Source organism: Austrofundulus limnaeus, unplaced genomic scaffold (assembly GCF_001266775.1).
Source record: "Austrofundulus limnaeus strain Quisiro unplaced genomic scaffold, Austrofundulus_limnaeus-1.0 Scaffold1088, whole genome shotgun sequence".
Classification (NCBI taxonomy): Eukaryota; Metazoa; Chordata; class Actinopteri; order Cyprinodontiformes; family Rivulidae; genus Austrofundulus; species Austrofundulus limnaeus.
In genome coordinates, this window is record NW_013953490.1 from 61818 (window position 1) to 67675 (window position 5858).

General features: G+C 38.2%; 1 protein-coding gene across 1 annotated transcript in view; it reads left to right on the top strand.

Moving 5' to 3' along the window:
- Window positions 1-5858, top strand: part of LOC106534085 (zinc finger MIZ domain-containing protein 1) — a gene marked incomplete at its 3' end in the record, with an annotated part of 22386 nt that overhangs the window by 5101 nt on the left and 11427 nt on the right. Inside the window, 1 exon segment of the mRNA XM_014030597.1 lies at window positions 1415-1491.

Here is a 5858-nt window from a genome sequence, read left to right on the forward strand (position 1 = left end):
CCTCTCTGTCAACGCTCTCTGATTTCATTTAAAAGAGTCGATCATCAGATATTGTCCAAGATTAACCTTCAGGGTGGATATAGCTCACTAGCAGCCTCGCACCGATGACCTAGTTGATGTCCTTCATTTACCCAGAATGCTTTGCATGTAAATAAAATGGCCCCGTCCGTGTAATATATTTTTAAACTTTTAGTTTAAAATTTATAAAAGCTGAACATCCTACAATATTTTTACAGTCTTTATTTTACAGTTAAAATATATGTTTATCATATAATGTCTAATGTTACAACTAATCGGGGATCCCTTTAACTTGCCTGTGACCCAGTGTGAGCAGTGGGTCATGATGCTTTCTGACATTAGTGTTCCATTATTAGCAAAGCCACTATCATCTATTATCTGTATACAGATGTCCTACTCTTAGTTGTGGCAGAATGGTAATAGCCATCCTCCTTACTGGTTTCATGTTCACACAAGAAGTGCACTTTCTTTACATATTGTCTCTTTTTAACCCATACGCAAGAGATGCACAAATTTCAAATGTGTTTTTCCAAAATGTCCCTATAGACTGCCTGAAGCAGCACTAAGACAGGTTATAAGTGAGCCATTAGTCAGCTGAGGGTATTTAGGACAGTGGGAGGCTTGACTGCAAAATGTATTGCCACACAGTTTGCCTGTGGATTATTCCTATTGTAGTAATGTTATGACAATTATATTTTGGTATACTAAACATCTTCTTTTTGGTTCATTTGTTCATTTTTTGTGTGAAAATAAAATATCAAATCATATTTAGTGAGTTTAAACCTGCTTAACTAACTTTTGCCTCAGCTTAAAAATAAAAATTACTTATGAAGACATTTTTGTCTTGCTTAGCACAGGTGTTAACTAGTTAAATATGTAGCCTGTGAAAATTATTTTTCCATTAGTTGTACCTGCTTTAAAAAAGACCTTTAATCTAAATCATTTTGAGACAGAACATGAATGAAATGGAACAAAGTCAGCTAAAAATGCAGTACTGTAAAGCAGGCAGCTGCATTATCATGCAGCAAGTGGTTGTCCCATCAGGGGATTTGCACGTCTCCGTTAGAGGAGAGCCAGAAACAGAAACAAAATTTTCTCCCATGATTTGAGCCTGCAGAGTTTAAAGACAGCTGCTGGTGCAGCTAGACTGGCACAAAGTACTCGCAAGGAAGACAAGAAATTATCATGTGTTTGTCATTATAAGTGTTTAATGTTTACCATTTGGCAGAATTAGAGATTCATACTCTTCCAGCTCTGCCAGCCTTTGTTATATGCCTCTACTTTGTCACATGCACAACATTGGATTTTAATTCATTTTAATGAAACCGAGTCTTGTCTTCCTATCACTAAATGTTTTATCACAATCCCTGATACAATGTATTTTGTTTCATTTTAGACTCCCTCTCTGATTGACGAGGATTAAGAAACATATTTTGCTTTATAGCAAAAACAAGAGTCTCCTGATCAAAACAGGTAAGAATCCTGATTTGTCACTTGTTTTTGTCTGTGCTGTTCAGTATAAGCTTGCAGTGATGCTGATATGCATCAGTGTGCTTTACAAAGCAATATAAGACGTTCTGTTTCCGTTTTTCCTTTTGTTGTGTTATACCAGCTGTAAAAATGTACCATACATACTCTTATCTTGAGAAAACTGCAGCATTGTTATGAAGCAAAGGACTGAGTGTTTTTTAACTGGACAGCAAAAAGATTCTCCCAGATTTCCAAAACCTCTTTTAAACTAAAGCTGATCCTACATTGTTGTCTATAGTCCTGCTGCTTTCTTCATGATGTGTTGAACCACAAACACAACAGAATGTCCTGATTTAATTGTAGTTAACATCTGGCCACCAATGTTTTCAGCAAAAGCATACTGTGTGTTTTCTTGGCTGTTACTATGATCGGAAGCGATTGTGGTTCCTTTTTATGTAGTTAGACAGCTAGTGATTGTCAGGTAGAAGGGTTCAGTCAGTCAATGTACAAAGTCAGTTTGTGTTACTGATCTTTCTACTAAGCGGGGTATTTTGAAGAGAGTTTGTTTAAAGCTTATACCGAAGCCCATATTTGTATGTATACTACAGTAGCAATACCATTCTGGCTCTGCTTCAATCCCCAGTGCTAAAGAGTCTACAATATATGTTGTTAGCCTTGCTGAGCCAATGTTAAGTTACGATGTTTAGCCATTAATCTTCCTCTTATTAAGTGTAATATCAATCTCCAAAAAGGACAAACTGTAATCTTTTGTCCAGCCTCCTACATTTGCTTTCTACTTCATCATAAGCAGAACAGGGCTCCATTTCATGGCAAAACATGCATGGATATTGTGTTCAATTAGCTTTTGAACAGCATGAATATTATTCATTCAGCTATTCCTTGGACTCCATGAATTTTAATTGTCTATTTAAACCCATGGCAGTCATCATCGCAGTGTCGAAAACCTTTGACCGCCATGATGGATGATGTAATTGGGTTGAATGAGGATGCGAGCAAACAACAGACCAAAGGATGTCATGTTATGTCTCCAACACATTCGAGTGAAAGGAGATCTTATCCCCGTTTTCTGGTTTTTGTTTGGGATGCTGGGCAAAATGTCGTCAGCATAGTTTGTATACATGTGAAGAGGCATCACAGCGCTGGAAGGTGAATAATTTTTGGTGGCATCTGCACATTTTGCAATATGCTAATGAGCTAAAGCTGCAAAAGCCAGATTGCCAGAAGAGAGAAAGGGAGATGGAGAGAAAGAAGAAGAAGAAGAAGAAGAAAAAAACAGGGAGCAGAGCAGAGTGGAAGAGGGAGAAACAGACGGAGGCTGGTGTAAATTATGGATGCAACCTGCGATTTCCAAGAGAAAAAGAAAGGCAGAGAGGAACCTCAAGTCATGCATATCAGATTATGCATTTACCACATTTTCTTATCATGGTCCGTGAGCAAACTCAAATGCAATCTGGCCTCTTTGTGCATGCGTGTGTCTGTGTGTGAGACCGCTTACATATTCATCCACGTCAAGTTTCATGGAGTTGTGCTGTGCTGTCAGGCATTCTCAAAACTTGGTCTGAAGTGTGTGTCTAAAGGTGTGCTGAAGTCCGATGCATTTCTTTGTACACATAAAGCTCGAACACTGACATAACGACCGATTTTTACTGCTTTGAACGACTTTTTGTGCCTAAATCACAGTGTGTATTTATTTGGCATTGTTTAATCAGTCCTAGAGCTGAAAGGAGCTTTGTTAAAAACACTTGAATCTCATCATGTGACTCGCCTGCTTGAGCAGTTCTAAGTGAAGTTAAGTAAAAGTGAGCATTCGTGTGCCGCTACCACATCCCACCCATGTGTGTCAGTCCCCATATGCGTGTGTGTGCCAGTGTGAATAATGGATCCATTCTTGAGTCGTGTCTGTGACTGGGGTCTGTACTGTGGTCTGGTTTCCCCAGCAGAGGTGGAGGTACGGGAGACGGGAGGGGCTGATGGTCTGGAAATAGCTCTGCTTGAGCTGAGAACACCTTAGGTGGGCCTCAGTGTCAGCCTCACCTTCCTTTAACACACTTGCATGGCTAAAATCCAGTTCCACTTGCAAACCTGGGCTATATTATGCGCACACTTTAACAGATCTCCAGTCAAGCTCCGCTGTCTGTGTGATCTCCTCAAACGTGACAGCAGACTTCTAAAAACGCTGCCGTTTCTAAGAACCTAACAAGAATACGTTGCACTTAAAGCAAGAGGTGTCAGTGCTTGCAACAGAAAATATGAAGCTTCTTTGGATCTCGCTGTCATGTAAATGTGTGTTAATTGCAAAGTAGGTCATTTATTTGGAGCAGGGACAGCCGTAGTGTGCTTTTCTTGAGCTATGTCAGAGCAGGGACTTGTTCACAAGCAAACACATTGCTGGATCTGGTGAACTGCAAAATTAATTTACTTGCTGCTGTTTTGTTTATGTGTCATTCCTAAACCTGAATGAATGTTGGGCTGCAGCTAACAGTTATTTTAGTAATTGATTATTGTGTTGTAGGGGGGTGGGTGAAATAATCGATTCAGCAATGCATTGCAATTCATTTTTTTGTTTGCAGTTCAATATCGATTCAGAAAATCCTCTGAATCATTTTAACGTTTTGGACAGTTTGCGCTTTGGTTGTGAACAATCCGGAACCACTTTGTTTCTGGCCAGTCGGCGATATTTGCGGGACGTGTTCAAAACAAAACTTTAGGTGCAGACACAAAAGGAGTGAACTTCAGCTAAAGTGGCCAGAAAATGAAGAAACTGTGGCCTGACTGCAGCCCCATGACAGTCAGGGAAGTGGAGGATTTTACTGTTTGGTGTAAAAAAAAAAAAGATTGGAACCGGTCAACATATGTAAAGGTAAGCTAGTGTTAGATGATTTTCAGATATTCATATTTAATGCGAAAATCTGCAATTTTCAATTTTACACAGGATGATACCTCCTGGCTGCAGGATTACAGATTTATTACAGGGACAATGTTGATGAGTAAGTAAAATAGATAATGTAAAAACCTGAGATTTGCTCATTGAGTTTTGTCGAGTTCACTTGTCATTGTAAACAGTAAAAGTAAAGTTGTGTTTTTATTAAGACTATTATGTTGGTGCAGCGTTCCTATTTTAGGCAATAAAATATTTAGTCTTGCCTGCTTAGCTTTAAACAAATATGACAGTTGTATTAAATGAAGGCTAATGACAGGTTTCAAAGTCATAAAAAGTAGTAGCAAAAAAAATCTTACTAACTACTGTAAATACTTTTAAACTTGAAATATTCACTCCAAGTATCTCATTTAAGTTACTTGAGTTATTTAAGGAATCATTTCAGCCCTAAAGGATTTCATTTTGTCCACATCCTTTCACGCCAGAGTTTAAATTACTTTGTAAGATTGACTTAACATAAGAATGTATGGATATACAACAATTTTGGTCAAACCTTGTAAATGGCATCATGCACAATATTATGCAATATTGCAAAATCCTGTGAGACATGTCAGTGCTTGGAGTATGTGGATGATTTTAGCTCAGTATTAATACAACTGGCTTTGTTGCGTATATCCATTTTTGTGTTGCATAAGGTCATTGAAGTCCATTTTGAATTGAGTCCAAAATGTCTTGAGTTGTAGATATATGTCTGATTATTACTGCCTGAAAGTTTCATTAAATTCCATTCAGTCGTTCATGAAATATTTAGCTTACAGACAGAGTTGACTCCAGTAATTAGAGGAAAAGCTTTCAAAATAGATCTCATGCAGTTAGCTCAGTGTATGTGTTGGAGATGATGCTCAGCTACTACCACATCAAACTGTAACTAAATATTTATAAATTGTGCTGAGTTATAGCTCTTGTGTCTTTAGTGTTGAAAAGGACATCGTGCTAAATCCACTTTTTTAACCATTAAAGGCATTTTTGTGTATTTGGAGTCTCTAGGAGTGCAGAAAATTTGAATTTAGAATTCAAAAGCATGATACAGTAACTTCAGTACAGTTTAACTTCGAAAGGTAATCAGTTGCAGTGGTACATCTGGTATTTACTTTGAGAGTTTCAATGAAATCTACTGGCTCATAAGTTATTTTGCTAACACTAAAGACTAACGTGTGCAGACAAAGGCAATACAATTGTGGAAAATGAATGATCAAATCGAGAAGAAGGTGTGGAGTGGCTGCTGAAGGTTGTGGTCAATCCAGATTCCAGAAGCAGCATCAGTAACCACAGCACAGGGAGAGCAGCTGAAAAATCAGACTAAATCAGATTACCAAACAAACAGTAAAGAGGATTATTTCCGATCTCTCTCTCTCTCTCTCTCTCTCTCTCTCTCTCTCTCTCTCTCTCTCTCTCTCTCTCTCTCTCTCTC